Consider the following 16,551-nt stretch of genomic DNA (forward strand, 5'->3'; position numbering starts at 1 on the left):
TGACCAGACCATTTTTCAATTTTCTTACCCTTAAGGACCAGGGCTATTTTCACATTTCTGCAGTGTTTGTGTTTAGATAAAGTTAGATAACATTATTTTCATCATATCTTATAATTTACTATAAAAAAAAAATATAAAATATGATGAAATAATTGAAAAAAAAACACACACTTTTTCTAACTATGACCCCTAAAATCTCTTACGCATTTCTACATTTTGTCCTGAGTTTAGAAATACCCAATGTTTACATGTTCTTTGCTTTTTTTGCAAGTTATAGGACAATAAGTACAAGTAGCACTTTGCTCTTTCCAAACCATTTTTTTTTTTTTCAAAATTAGCGATAGTTATATAAATAACTATATAAAAAATATTTATTTTTTAGTAGAAAACCCAAAGTATTGATCTAGGCCCATTTTTTGTATATTTCATGCCACTATTTCACTGTCAAATGGGATCAACTAAAAAAAATTGTTAACTCTTTCACAAACTTTTGGTTTCTCACTGAAAGTATTTACAAACAGCTTGTGCAATTATGACACAAATGGTTGTAAATGTTTCTCTGGGATCCCCTTTGTTCAGAAATAGCAGACATATATGGCTTTGGCATTGCTTTTTGGTAATTAGAAGGCCGCTACGCACCGCATTTGTATTATGCCCAGCAATTAAGGGGTTAATTAGGTAGCTTGTAGGGTTAATTGTAGCTTTAGTGTAGAGATCAGCCTCCCACCTGACACATCCCACCCTCTGATCCCTCCCTGACCCCCACAAAAAGCTCTCTTCCCTCCCCCACCTCACAATTGTCAACCCCATCTTAAGTACAGGCAGAAAGTCTACAAGTATAAAAAACACAATTTATGCTTACCTGATAAATTTATTTCTCTTGTGGTGTATCCAGTCCACGGATCATCCATTACTTGTGGGATATTCTCATTCCCAACAGGAAGTTGCAAGAGGACACCCACAGCAGAGCTGTAATATAGCTCCTCCCCTAACTGTCATAGCCAGTCATTCGACCGAAAACAAGCCGAGAAAGGAGGAACCATAGGGTGTAGTGGTTACTGTAGTTTAAATTTAAAAATTACCTGCCTTAAAATGACAGGGCGGGCCGTGGACTGGATACACCACAAGAGAAATAAATTTATCAGGTAAGCATAAATTGTGTTTTCTCTTGTAAGGTGTATCCAGTCCACGGATCATCCATTACTTGTGGGATACCAATACCAAAGCTAAAGTACACGGATGAAGGGAGGGACAAGGCAGGAACTTAAATGGAAGAAACCACTGCCTGTAAAACCTGTCTCCAAAATATAGCCTCCGAAGAAGTAAAAGTATCAAATTTGTAAAATTTTGAAAAAGTATGAAGCGAAGACCAAGTCGCCGCCTTGCAAATCTGTTCAACAGAAGCCTCATTTTTAAAGGCCCAAGTGGAAGCCACAGCTCTAGTGGAATGAGCTGTAATCCTTTCAGGAGGCTGCTGTCCAGCAGTCTCATAGGCTAAGCGGATTAAGCTTCTTAGCCAAAAAGAAAAAGAGGTTGCCAAAGCCTTTTGACCTCTCCTCTGTCCAGAGTAGACAACAAACAAAGCAGATGTTTGACGAAAATCTTTAGTAGCTTGTAAGTAAAACTTTAAAGCACAGACCACGTCCAGATTGTGTAACACAAGGATGGAACCACAATCTCTTGATTGATATTCTTGTTAGATACCACCTTAGGTAAGAACCCAGGTTTGGTACGCAGGACTACCTTATCCGTATGAAAAATCAGATAAGGAGAATCACATTGTAAGGCAGATAGCTCAGAGACTCTACGAGCCGAGGAAATAGCTACCAAAAAAAAAAAAAAAAGAACTTTCCAAGATAAAAGTTTGATATCTATGGAATGAAGAGGTTCAAACGGAACTCCTTGAAGAACCTTAAGAACCAAGTTTAAGCTCCATGGTGGAGCAACAGGTTTAAACACAGGCTTGATTCAAACTACAGCCTGACAAAATGCCTGAACGTCTGGAACATCTGCCAGACGCTAGTGCAAAAGAATAGACAGAGCAAAAATCTGTCCCTTTAAGAAACTAGCTGACAATCCTTTTTCCAAACCTTCTTGGAGAAAAGATAAAATCCTAGGAATCCTGACCTTACTCCATGAGTAACCCTTGGATTCACACCAATAAAGATATCTACGCCATACCTTATGGTAAATTTTCCTGGTGACAGGCTTTCGTGCCTGTATCAATAACTGACTCGGAGAAGCCACGCTTTGATAAAATCAAGCATTCAATCTCCAGGCAGTCAGCCTCAGAGAAATTAGATTTGGATGGTTGAAAGGACCCTGAAGTAGAAGGTCCTGTCTCAGAGGCAGAGACCATGGTGGAAAGGATGACATGTCCACTAGATCTGCATACCAGGTCCTGCGTGGCCACGCAGGTGCTATCAGAATCACTGATGCTCTCTCCTGCTTGATCTTGGCAATCAGTCGAGGGAGCAGAGGAAACGGTGGAAACACATAAGCCAGGTTGAAAGACCAGGGCACTGCTAGAGTATCTATCAGTGTCGCCTTGGGATCCCTGGACCTGGATCCGTAACACGGAAGCTTGGCGTTCTGGCGAGACGCCATGAGATCCAGTTCTGGTTTGCCCCAACGGAGAACCAGTTGTGCAAATACCTCCGGATGGAGTTCCCACTCTCCCGGATGAAAAGTCTGACGACTTAGAAAATCTGCCTCCCAGTGCTTTACACCTGGGATATGGATAGCTGATAGGTGGCAAGAGTGAATCTCTGCCCAGTGAATTATTTTTGAAACTTCTAACATCTCTAGGGAACTTCTTGTTCCCCCTCGATGGTTGATGTAAGCTACAGTCGTGATGTTGACCGACTGAAATCTGATGTACCTCAGAGTTGCTAACTGAGGCCAAACCTGAAGAGCCTTGAATATCGCTCTTAGTTCCAGAATATTCATTGGAAGGAGAGACTCCTCCTGAGTCCACGATCCCTGAGCCTTCAGGGAGTTCCAGACTGCACCCCAACCTAGAAGGCTGGCATTTGTTGTTACAATAGTCCAATCTGGCCTGCAAAGGTCATACCTTTGGACAGATGGACCCGAGATAGCCACCAGGGAAGAGGATCCCTGGTCTCTTGGTCCAGATTCAGTTGAGGGGCCAAATCTGTGTAATCACCGCTCCACTGACTGAGCCTGCATAGTTGCAGCGGTCTGAGATGTAAGCGTGCAAACGGCACTATGTCCATTGCCGCTACCATTAAGCCGATTACTTCCATACACTGAGCCACCAAAGGGCGCGGAATGGAATGAAGAACCCGACAGGAATTTAGAAGCTTTGATAACCTGGACTCCGTCAAGGTAAATTTTCATTTCTACAGAATCTAGAAAGGAAACTCTTGTGAGTGGGGATAGAGAACACTTTTCCTCGTTCACTTTCCACCCATGCGACCTCAGAAATGCCAGTACTACGTCCGTATGAGACTTGGCAATTTGGAAGTTTGACGCCTGTATCAGGATGTCGTCTAAATAAGGGGCTACTGCTATGCCCCACGGCCTTAGGACCGCCAAAAGCGACCCTAGAACCTTTGTAAAGATTCTTGGGGCTGTAGCTAATCCAAAGGGAAGAGCTACAACTGGTAATGCCTGTCTTGAAAGGCAAACCTGAGAAACCGATGATGATCTTTGTGTATCGGAATGTGAAGATAAGCATCCTTTAGATCCACTGTAGTCATATATTGACCCTCCTGGATCAGTGGTAGGATGGTACGAATAGTTTCCATCTTAAACGACGGAACTTTGAGGAATTTGTTTAAGATCTTTAGATCCAAAATCGGTCTGAAGGTTCCCTCTTTTTTGGGAACCACAAACAGATTTGAGTAAAAACCCTGTTCCTGTTCCTCCTTTGGAACTGGATGGATCACTCCCATAACTAGGAGGTCTCGTACACAGTGTAAGAATGCCTCACTCTTTATCTGGTTTGCAGATAATTGTGAAAGGTGAAATCTCCCTTTTGGGGGGGAAGCTTTGAAGTCCAGAAGATATCCCTGGGATATAATTTCCAACGCCCAGGGATCCTGAACATCTCTTGCCCACGCCTGGGCGAAGAGTGAAAGTCTGCCCCCTACTAGATCCGTTACCGGATAGGGGGTCGTTCCTTCATGCTGTCTTAGAGGCAGCAGCAGGCTTTTTGACCTGCTTACCTTTTTTCCAGGTCTGGTTTGGTCTCCAGACCGTCTTGGATTGAGCAAAAGTTCCCTCTTGTTTATTATTAGAGGAAGTTGATGCCGCACCTGCCTTGAAGTTTCGAAAGGCACGAAAATTAGACTGTTTGGCCCTAGATTTGGACCTGTCCTGAGGAAGGGCACAACTTTTTTCTCCCGTGATATCAGCAATAATCTCCTTCAAACCAGGCCCGAATAGGGTCTGCCCCTTGAAGGGAATGTTAAGTAGCTTAGATTTTAAAGTCACGTCAGCTGACCATGATTTAAGCCATAGCGCTCTGCGCGCCTGTATAGCAAAACCAGAATTCTTAGCCGTTAGTTTATTCAAATGAACAATGGCATCAGAAATAAAATAATTGGCTAGCTTAAGTGCTCTAAGTTTGCCAAGTATGTCATCCAATGGAGTCTCTACCTGTAAAGCCTCTTCCAGAGACTCAAACCAGTACGCCGCAGCAGCAGTGACAGGGGCAATGCATGCAATGGGCTGTAGGATAAAACCTTGTTGAATAAATATTTTCTTAAGGTAACCTCTAATTTTTTATCCATTGGCTCTAAAAAAGCACAACTGTCCTCGACAGGGATAGTAGTACGCTTTGCTAGAGTAGAAACTACTCCCTCCACCTTAGGGACTGTCTGCCATAAGTCCCGTGTGGTGGCGTCTATTGGAAAAAATAGGAGGGGAAGAGAACGGCACACCTGGTCTATCCCATTCCTTATTAATTTCTGTAAACCTTTTAGGTATTGGAAAAACATCAGTACACACCGGCACTGCAAAGCATTTATCCAGTCTACAAAATTTCTCTGGCACTGCAATGGTATCACAGTCATTCAGAGCAGCTAAAACCTCCCTAAGTAACACGCGGAGGTGTTCAAGCTTAAATTTAAATGTAGAAATATTAGAATCAGGTATCTTTCCTGAGTCATTAACATCACCCACTGACTGAAGCTCTCCTTCCTCAGCTTCTGCATATTGTGAGGCAGTATCAGACATGGTTCTTAAAGCGTCAGTATGCTCTGCATTTTGTCTCACCCCAGAGCTATCTCGCTAACCTCTAAGTTCAGGTAGTTTGGCTAATACCGCTGACAGTGTATTATCCATGACTGCCGCCATGTCTTGTAAAGTAAACGCTATGGGCGCCCTAGATGTACTTGGCGCCATTTGAGCGTGAGTCCCTTGGGCGGGAGTCAAAGGGTCTGACACGTGGGGAGAGTTAGTCGGCATAACTTTCCCCTCGTCAGATTCCTCTGGTGATAATTTTTTTAAAAACAGAATATGATCTTTATTGCATAAAATGAAATCAGTACATTTGGTACACATTGTAAGAGGGGGTTCCACCATGGCTTTTAAACATAATGAACAAGGAGTTTCTTCTATGTCAGACATGTTTATACAGACTAGCAATGAGACTAGCAAGCTTGGAAAACACTTTAAATCAAGTTAACAAGCAAATATAAACAAATGGTACTGTGCCTTTAAGAGAAACAAATTTTGTCAGAATTTGAAAAACAGTGAAAAAATGCAGTAAATCAAACGAAATTTTTACAGTGTATGTAATAGGCTAGCAGAGCATTGCATCCACTTGCAAATGGATGATTAACTCCTTAGTTCAAAAAACGGATAAAAAAAAAACGAAATAGACGTGTTTTTTTGTTTGTTTTTTTTAACAGTCACAACCAACTGCCACAGCAAGCTGTGGTCCTACCTTCCCCAATAAACGACTTTGGAAAGCCTTTGAGCCCTTTAGAGATGTCCTATAGCATACAGGGGACTCCTGAGGGAAGCTGGATGTCACAGTTTATAATTTTAACTGCACCAACTGTAACTTTTATACCTTGAAGAAAGAGCTGCAGGAACAGAAGAGGTTAAAATTCCAGCGAGACGAAATGGATTACCTCCAGGGGCATGTCTACAGATGGAGATGTGAGCCTACACATTGGAGGAGAAGAGGGGCCGGTAAAACACAGAGGGCCAATCGAAATCAAGGCAAAGAGAAGTTCAAAGATGGTGGAAACAGAGCCAGCAGCACTGAATCGTCAGATGGGCAAAGTTTTTTAGAGTCGAGCGACGAATCGCTGACGTCATCAGGAAGCGCCACAGAGGCGGCCGCAAACACAAGCGGCATGGAGAAAGACCGCAGATACCAGCCGAGGAGGAAAGCCAACAAGGCGAAAAAGAAGAGCCCACAGTGATTAATATCTCAAGTAAGACTCTGCAAGATAGTGAGTACGAGACATTAGAAAAAGGATTGTCATTTTGTCCGGTAAAAGACATTAATTTTTTTGAATTAGAGAAAGACCTATACAGATTTTTTCGGACACTAAGATTAAAATGTATGTTTAATGAGAGTCCACGAATGATTAATAACACTGTTACTCCTAGAGGGAATATGCTAACTTTAAAATCTACTGGTTTATATAAGAAAAGTACTTACATACCAACCCAGGGTAATAATAGTGTGGAAACTTACATTGAATTGGTCAAATGTGATATGATGAAATTAAAGGCTAAATATAACAGCATTAAGTAAAAAAAAACCCAGAGATATAAACCTAATTTAACAGCATCACAGAAGAAAGCCATAGATACACTTAAAGAAAAAGATATATTGATAAGGAGAGCAGACAAGGGAGGAGCCACCGTAGTTTTAGATACCAACTATTATGTCACAGAAATTAAACAACAATTGGGAGATGCTAATACCTATAAGCCATTACAGAGTAACCCAGTGATTAAAATACAGGCAGAAATAAAAAGAGTGTTAAACTGGGCATCTAAGATTGGCATTATAGACAAAAAATTATGTGAATATCTATATGTGGATTGGCCTAAAACTCCAATCTTTTATACAGTCCCAAAAATACATAAAAGTTTATCAGAACCCCCTGGGCGGCCAATTGTGGCAGGAATTGAGTCAGTCTTTACTAATATAGCTACTTATCTGGATAGAATTTTGCAGCCAGAGGTACAGAAAATAACATCATACATTAAGGATACAAATGATTTTATTGAAAAATTAAAAGGTTTACCATTGGATAAAGCAAAATGTATTTTGTATACACTTGATGTAAGTAGTCTATATACGGTAATTAATCATGAAAGTGGCATAGGTGCATGCATTTTGGCACTCAGAAATTCTACATTATATAATGAGGCTCAAATACTGTTCTTTGAGAGTTTGTTAAGAATGGTATTATATAATAACTACTTCCTGTTTCAGGATGACTGGTTTCTCCAAATAAGAGGCACAGCCATGGGGTCCAACGTCGCCCCAGCATACGCCAATATATTCATGAATAGTGTTGAAGAAAAATTTGTATATGAAAATGAGTTGTTCATTAAGTATGGAGCGTCATGGTGGCGCTTCATAGATGATATATTTGGCGTATGGTGGGGTGACGTTGGTACCCTAGTGGCATTTGTTGATGAACTAAATCTGGCTGTTAATAATTTAAAATTCACATTAACCTTCAGTGAAGAAAAGGTGGTATTCTTGGACACAGTAATACATATTGATAAGGAAACTTGTAACTTTAAGATTGATTTACACCGAAAGGAAACAGACAGAAATACTTTACTAAGGTATGAGAGCTTCCATAATGAACCCTTAAAAAATTCCCTACCACGTAGCCAATTTAAAAGAGTGAAAAGGATAGTCAATGAAGAATCACTAGTCAAGAATAGACTTCAAGAAATGGGGGATAAATTCATACAAAGGGGATACCCTGTGAAATTGATTGAAAGTGAGATTAAAAGGGTTCAGGAGCCGGAGGAGAAAGAAATTAGTGTTTCTAAGAAAGAGAATGAAGAGAGGGTAGTGTGTGTAACACAGTTTAACCCCATCAATAGAGAAATTAGAAACATTATATCCAGACACTGGCACATTTTGAAAAATTGCAATATGGATGTTGTATCCTTTAAAAACCCACCAATGATGGCATACCGCAGGGTTCAAAACCTGGGGGACATTCTAGTTAGAAATGATTTAGGATCTAGGAAGAAACAGAAATACATAACTAAAAAGAGTTATGGAACCTTTCCATGTTTGGGCTGTGCAAGCTGTAGTGCAGTTATTAAAGGGACAGAATTTCAACATCCCCAAACGGGAAATTTTTTTAGCATTAACAATTTCTATACGTGTGACTCATCCTATGTCGTATACCTCATTAAATGCCCGTGTTCCAAAATCTATATCGGTGAGACCACCAGAAGGGTACGAGATAGGATGAGTCAACACAGATCCAATATCAGATGTGGGGACCAAGAAGCCCCTGTATCATGTCACTTCTTGAGTGCAGGCCACAATATAAGTCAGTTAAGGTGGCAAATAATTGATGGAGTGGATAATTTAAGAAGAGGGGGCAATAGGGAAACCATATTAAAACAAAAGGAGTCATACTGGATATATAAATTGGATGCTCTAATTCCTAAAGGCATTAATAGAGAACTGGACCTTAAAGTGTTTCTGTAATATATACTTATGTAGTATAAAAAAATTGCAATAGTCCTTAGATAATGAATTACATTGTAAAAATCAAGTATTGGTAAGAAATTATATGTATTTTAACAACATATGAATAGGTAAATTGTATATTGTTTTTAACTTTACTTGTGTTTAACATTGTAATAATTTTTGTAACCACTAGGTGGTAGTGTTAGGTGATAGAAATCACTTTGTAACATTATACATGGGGTTAATATGTAGGCCTATAAATGTACCTCAACAGATGAGGCTCATTAGCATGATTAAGGGATAACATCCCGAAACGTTGCTGCCTATCTACTTTGTACCTGCATGGGATAAAGATGTCTCAATAAAGCATTGAAAACTTACAGTGGTGCTGTGGATTTTCTATTTTTCTACATATTATCGAGGTTGACAGTCCCTCTCACCACCTGCACCTGTGATACTGTGGAGCTGTACACTGTTCATGTGTATTCTGTAACTTTTATACTATAACAGTGGAAAGCCTCAGTAAAACTGTTTCTAGTCAAAATTTAAGCCAGCCATGTGGAAAAAACTAGGCCCCAATAAAGTTTTATCACCAATGCATATATAAAAACGATTAAACATGCCAGCAAACGTTTATATTGCAATATCATAAGGGTATTACCCCTGGGAGTAAGCATGATACCAGTCGTTATTAAATCACTGTATTCAGGCTTAGCTTACATTAATCCGGTATCAGCAGCATTTTCTAGTGTTTTCCATCTCTAGAAAAAATTATAACTGCACATACCTGATAGCAGAATAAACTTCACGCCATTCTCTCGCTGAAATTACCTCATCTGTGTAATCCCCTCAGACATATGTGAGAATAGCAATGGATCTTAGTTACAACCTGCTAAGATCATAGAAACCTCAGGCAGATTCTTCTTCTATTTACTGCCTGAGATAAAATAGCACAACTCCGGTACTATTTAAAAATAACAAACTTTTGATTGAAGAAAATAAACTAACTATACTTAACCACTCTCTCCTACAACATCCTAGCTTGTTGAGAGTTGCAAGAGAATGACTGGGTATGACAGTTAGGGGAGGAGCTATATTAGAGCTCTGCTGTGGGTGTCCTCTTGCAACTTCCTGTTGGGAATGAGAATATCCCACAAGTAATGGATGATCCGTGGACTGGATACACCTTACAAGAGAAATAAAGGTGTTTTATTTATTTTTTTTAAAGATTTTTTTTTATATTTCATCTGAAGTGTAGGATCCCCCATTACCAAAAAGGTATTGCAATGATGCCTCAATACCCTGCCCCCCTCCCAGATCCCTTTCCCAACATTCCCCCCCCCTCCCTCTGCCTTTAGTTTTTGATAGAACAACCTCTCCCTACTTTGACTTGAACCTAATTTAGCATGCGCGCACGCGCGCACACACACGCTCCCACCCCTTTGCGCGCTCCAGGATAAACAGAAAGACAGGATCTGGATATCCTCCAGCGATGGGCTGATGCAGAGAGGGCCACAGAGTGGCTCTCTCTGCATCGGATGCTTAAAAAAGGTATTATAGTGATGCCTCAATATCGAGGCATCACTGCAATACCTTGAAAGTGGCAGGAAGTGACCACGATCGATTTCACCGCTTGAAACCCCAGAGGACGTATCAGGCACGTCCTTGGTCATTAACTGACACTTTTTGCAGGACGTGCCTGACACGTCCTAGGTCGTTAAGAGGTTAAAGGGATACTAAACTCAATTTTTTTCTTTCATGATTCAGATAGAGCAAGCAATTTTAAGCAACTTTCTAATTTACTCCTATTATCAATTTTTTTTTCTTTCTCTTGCTATCTTTATTTGAAAAAGAAGGCATCTAAGCTAAGGAGCCAGCCAATTTTTGGTTCAGCACCCTGGAGAGCATTTAGCCACCAATCAGCAAGCACAACCCAGGATGTGAATCAAAAATGGGCCGACATCTAAACTTACATTCTTGCTTTTCAAATAAAGAAAGCAAGAGAATAAAGAAAAAATAATAAAAGGAGTAAATTAGAAAGTTGCTTAAAATTGCCTGTATCCTGAATCCTGAAAGATAAAATTTAGGTTCAGGTTCAGTTTCCCTTTAACTGAAAACCGTGAGCCTTTTCAAATTCTGAGAATTACAAATGCACAATGAAGACTTCACAAGCCTTGCTCTGCCACATGTTTCTAACTGACCTCAGCATAGGTGGTAAGATACAAAAAAATGGTTTGCTAATAGAATGAGTGTCAAGCTTAAAGCGACACTAAATCCCAAAATTTTCTTTCATGATTCAGATAGAGAATACAATTTTAAATAACATTCCAATTTACTTCAATTATCTAATCTGCTTCATTCTTTAAATATCCTTTGTTGAAGAAATAGCAATGCACATGGGTGAGCCAATCACACAAGGCATCTATGTGCATCTACCTATCAGCAGCTACTAAGCATATCTAGATATGCTTTACAGCAAAGAATATCAAGAGAATTAAGCAAATTAGATAATAAAAGTAAATTAGAATGTTGTTTAAAATTGCATGCTCTTTCTAAATCATGAAATATTTTTTTTGGGTTTAGTGTCCCTTTAAGTCCAGATTACTCGCAAACAAGGCAACTGGTGAAGGAGTTTTGCTATTGCAGCAAACAAGGTGATAAAGTTTTCACACTCAGATATGTTCATTTCAAGCAAACAAAAAAAAAATAATATTATAAGGCAAGTCTCCTGTTAATATGTATTTAAAGGGACATTAAACTCATAGTGCTAGATTACAAGTGAGGCGCAAACGGTTTTGCACAAACGATGTGTTTTCGCAAGCCTTTTTCATTGCGCTGATATTACAAGTTGAGCGATTTCACTAAGAAAACAGTTTTGTGCTCATTAATTCTTTCTTTTATTCTCCTAATTGTTTCCCCTATGAAGATTTTTTAATTAGATAAATTACATAACGTGTTAAATGTATAATGATCCTTAATCTGATATTTATGACCACTTCTACACTCGGTTATTATAGAACCTTTAATTACAGAAATACAGTTTGAACAATATAAACATGGGAAACAACCATTATTTTTAGATGTAATATATCGACCTCCTTGTTGTTTAGTACACCTATATTTGTGTTTACTAATCTATCTCCAAAGTGAGTTACCCTCTTATATGTCATTATCAGTGTAGTCTTAAAAATATCAATAGCACCATTGTTGCAATCCCTCTATACACTCCTACTGATTGACTGTTCTTTTTACTATATGAGCTCTATTTAGATACAAATATTAATCATTTGGGACATAGTCTCTCTTTTTGTTATCTTTTTTGACAACTTACTATTTGTAATCTCTTGTTTTACATATTCAAGTTATTTATCAATTAAAGTGAATGTAAATTTTGATGCTAAAGTGTCCAGTTTTTTAAAAATTCGAATAAAAACAGGGGCACTTTAATTCATCAAAATTTACATTTCACTTGTGAAAAAAAACTTACCTTTTAAACTTGACAGCTGCTCCAGCTTCCTCCGGTTGTCGCAAGCCATTTCTGATGTCAGAAATGATGGATAGGTCATCCTCCAATCACGGCTTCCCCCCCGGGGGAATCAGTGTCTGATTCAACGCTGTAATTGGAGGAAGCCGGATACCTCATTTTAGACCCAGGAAGAGGCTTTGCAATGGGTGGAGGTAGCTGGAGCTGCTGTCAAGATTAAAAGGTAAGTTTTTTTTTCACAACAGGAGTGAAATGTAAATTTTGATTAATTAAAGAGCCCCTGTTTTTAATCAAATTTTTTAAAAATGGGCACTTTAGCATCAAAATTTACATTAATTTTAAGTTTGTAGGATATCCTCTCTCTAAATATGTTTTTCCCCATAGATTGAAGTCTGTTTTTTTACCAATTTCGCATAACTAACTATACATCCTACTTGTACACATGGGCTGCAGGCTAGTGAGTTTAAAAGTGTTGGATTACGAAAATGTTGAGAATGTAATAAATTATTTTTATCTGTTAGCTTGTTATAAATGTCAGTCATTAAATTCTCACTATTTGCAGCCTTATATGCAGCTGTATCTAGAAAACTTTACAGACTCCTCACTCCAAGTTAAGGTCCATTTTAAAGCTTTTACTGTACCATTTAGGTCATCAACAAAAACTAGCAATGACTTCCAGATGTATCCACATATGCCAAACACAATCAATGAAGTGCCACCAAGTGGCACCATATTTTAAATGCATCTAATTCTTACAATTTTCTTTAAAAAATGTGTCATGTTTAGACGGATTGCTTTTAATTTTTGTATATGATGTATATTGCCTGGTATTCTTATGATATTGTCTAGCAACAAACAGGTATAAATGTATGTATATGTGAAGATTGTATTAATCATGGCATGATTGAAGGGACAATCTACTTGATTTTTTTTGTTTGTTTAAAAAGATAGAAAATGCCTTTACCCATTCCCCAACTTTGCACAATCAACGTTGTTATATTAATACTCTTAAAAATGTCTAAAACTCTAAATATATGCCTCTTTCTAAGCCCCTGCATGCCGCCTTTACCTCAGTGCATTTTATAAGCTTTTAACAGAAAGACAGTGCTAGCTCATGTGTGCCACATAACACTGTGCTCGCTCCACACTGATTGGAGATAAGGAGGCAGTCTGCAGAGGTTTAAATACAAGGTAATCACAGATGTAAAAAGTATATTAATATAACAGTGTTGGTTATGCAAAGCTGTGGATTGGGTAACAAAGGGATTTTCTATCTTTTTAAACAATAAAAAAACAAGTAGACTGTCCCTTTAATCATGTCATGATTAATACAATCTTCATATATACATACACTTATACTTGTCAGGTGCCAGTACACTGTCCCTTTAAAAGCTGAGGGCTTGAAACGTTGCCATTGCTGTTTGTGACCCAAATGTTCCAATAAAAATAATACAGGTATTGTGCTGGCGCACAGGATGGATTACTCCTGCTAGTAGATCCCTTCACTGTGAGTGATTACTGTAAGCATTTATAAAAAAAAAAAATCTTTATTATATTCTTTGTTATTCCTCAGTATTATTTTTCTGCTTCCTGTTTTTCCTGTTTATAAGTTTATTTTTTTCCAGGGTAATTTTGTAAATTTCTAGAAGCTTTTGGAGTTCATCTATTTTATTTTAAAGCTCTCTACCTGTATCTCTAAGCATAATTAGTAGCTAGACAAATTGGAACAACCAATTATCTAAAATTTTAAATCACTCTTCTCAGCAGTTCATCATTCTCTTGAAAAGAACATCTTTGGGATAAATGAAAATCTTGTGGTATCTGTTTAGCTTTCAAAATATTTATTTACGTTTTCTACGTCTTAACTGTGTTCGTGTTCATATATAGTGGCATTTTCTAATTCATTAAACAGGTACTTACTGGAGTCATCATTTAAATAAAAATTTGGCTGGTTAGAAAAAGAACCTTGAATAAGATTGAATCTGGGCTCCTAAAGATTAAGGGCAAGATTACAAGTAGAGCGTTATTTAACGCTCCCACTTGCGCGCTAACTCCACTAGAATTGAGTGTTCTTGCGTGTGCCGAGCAGCGCTCGTATTACAAATTGAAAGTAAACAGTTTTCGCACAACCGCCAACTCGATGTGCCCAAAAAGCCGAAGTTAAAATATTGTTTCAATGGAACAAAAAACATCCTACTTGAGTGCAAATATGATTGCATATGCTCAAGTGCACTAACCTGATATGAAAATATGAATATTTCACATTCCAATGATCTTCACATATAAGAATCTGTTCTATTTATTAATAAATACATATATATATATATGATGGTATTTTGGTACAGTATATCTATACCTATATATATAGATGATTACATACAGGTATAATTATATTCAGATATATATAGGAATATGTAATTATAAATACTTAAAATGAATATTGCGTAAATATGCTTTTACGTTTTCATCTAATTAACTGCAAAGGGATCCAATGCACCTACAGTATATATATATATATATATATATATATATATATATATATATATATATATATATATATATATATATATATATATATATTAGTGTATATATGTATACATGTGTATTTATGTGTTTATATGTGTTTATATGTCTGTATGTATTTATATGTGTATGTGTGTATTTACTGACATATGTACACACACACACATATATATATATATATATATACACACACATACATATACATTTTTAGATATGTATATGTATGTATCTCTATGTTAAAGCCCTTTGCCTGCCTTTTTTGTTTCTAACACCTGAGATCTTGTATATTTGAGCCCTTAAAACTTTTTTGTGCAACTTTTTTTAAAATAATTTTATTAGATGATGTTATTATAAGTGTCACTGTACTTTGTAATGTAATTTTGATGTATTTTGTGCAACTTTTTTGATTCGCGAAAAACATTCACCAGAGCTCTGAGGACACGGTATTCATTCTATCATAAATTGCTCTTAAGTGATCACGTTTACTTTCAACTTGTAATACTAGCGGTAAAACCAACGCGCTAAAACCCGCGATAAACCCCTTTTTGCTTGCGTGCAACTTTTAGAGCTCCACTTGTAATCTGTCACTAAATTTGTAGAAAAAAAGGTATCCTGTTAATGTTATTAAAGGTTCAAATAATACTTAAAGTGACATGAAACCCAAAATGTTTCTTTCATGATTCAGATAGAGCATGCAACTTTAAACAACTTTCTGATTTACTTATATTATCACATTTTCTTTGCTCTCTTGGTATCTTTTGTTGAAAAGCAGGGACGTAAGCTCAGCACTATTTCCTTCTATGTAGTGTTCCAGACATATATATATATATATATATATATATATATATATATATATATATATATATATATATTATATTTACAGCATAGCTTTGTTTTAATAAACAAAGACTCAGTTTTAACATAATATTTTTGAATTGAATTTCTCTGGGAAACCTCTTGGAAGCTGCTGAAGTCTTCATTTAGAGGATGGCATGTGGGAGGTTTACAACCACTTTTCTTGCAATTGTATGTGGAGGGGCCATTTTCCTGTGGATAATAAATCTACTAGGTTTCTTTTTCTGATTTCATCTTTACAGGTTCTACTTCATCCCATAGTGAATCTGAGATTTTTAGGAGCAAAAGCAATGTATTAAGGAAACTCTCTTGATCAGGTAACTTATTCAGATATTCAGATTTTAAATATCCAGTGAAGAGACTCTGCAGTCCATTGGGAATATATAATTGTTCTCATAAGTATTTAAATTAATATATATTTGAAGTATTTGGAGAGGAATCTACCTTAGCCCATTGGACTGTTACTGTTATAATAGTATATCTAAGCACTACATTATCTATTTGTTCTACACATTAGCACTAGACTGAATGAAGTCAACGTGTTTGTGTCAATGCTACTTGACCCTAGAAACTATATGAAAGAATAAAACAATAGTATATGTGGCTAACATTGCTTATTATGTAATGCCATTCCAACATAACATTGCAAACCTTTATCCAATAGTGCAGTTCCCTTAATAAGCAAATTGGAAAGATCCTGAGAAGCTTCTCCATCTTCATTGTATAGACTTGTAATCCTAGAGGTAATTATAACAAGGTAAAATTAGTTAGGAATCACTGTTTTTTTAAATTGATTTACAGTTGTGTATTCTGGCCATTCTGCAGACCTAAGCCCCCTATCCCTCTAAAAAATAATAAAAAAAAAAATAACAAGGCTGTTTCAGAAATTCTTATAAAATGTATAAAACAAGGTATTAAAATAATGTTGTGTTAAAATGCACTTCTTTTTGTATCAAAATATAGCTTAAAGGGACTGTCTACTTGATTTTTTTATTGTTTAAAAAAGATAGATAACACCTTTACTACC

The 16,551-nt window shown here is 37.2% G+C and overlaps 1 protein-coding gene across 1 annotated transcript in view; it reads right to left on the reverse strand.

Moving 5' to 3' along the window:
• The window catches only part of CCDC178 (coiled-coil domain containing 178), an 835,363-nt gene that overhangs the window by 750,323 nt on the left and 68,489 nt on the right, over window positions 1-16,551 (reverse strand).

The sequence above is a fragment of the Bombina bombina genome, chromosome 5, assembly GCF_027579735.1.
Source record: "Bombina bombina isolate aBomBom1 chromosome 5, aBomBom1.pri, whole genome shotgun sequence".
NCBI classification, from domain to species: Eukaryota; Metazoa; Chordata; class Amphibia; order Anura; family Bombinatoridae; genus Bombina; species Bombina bombina.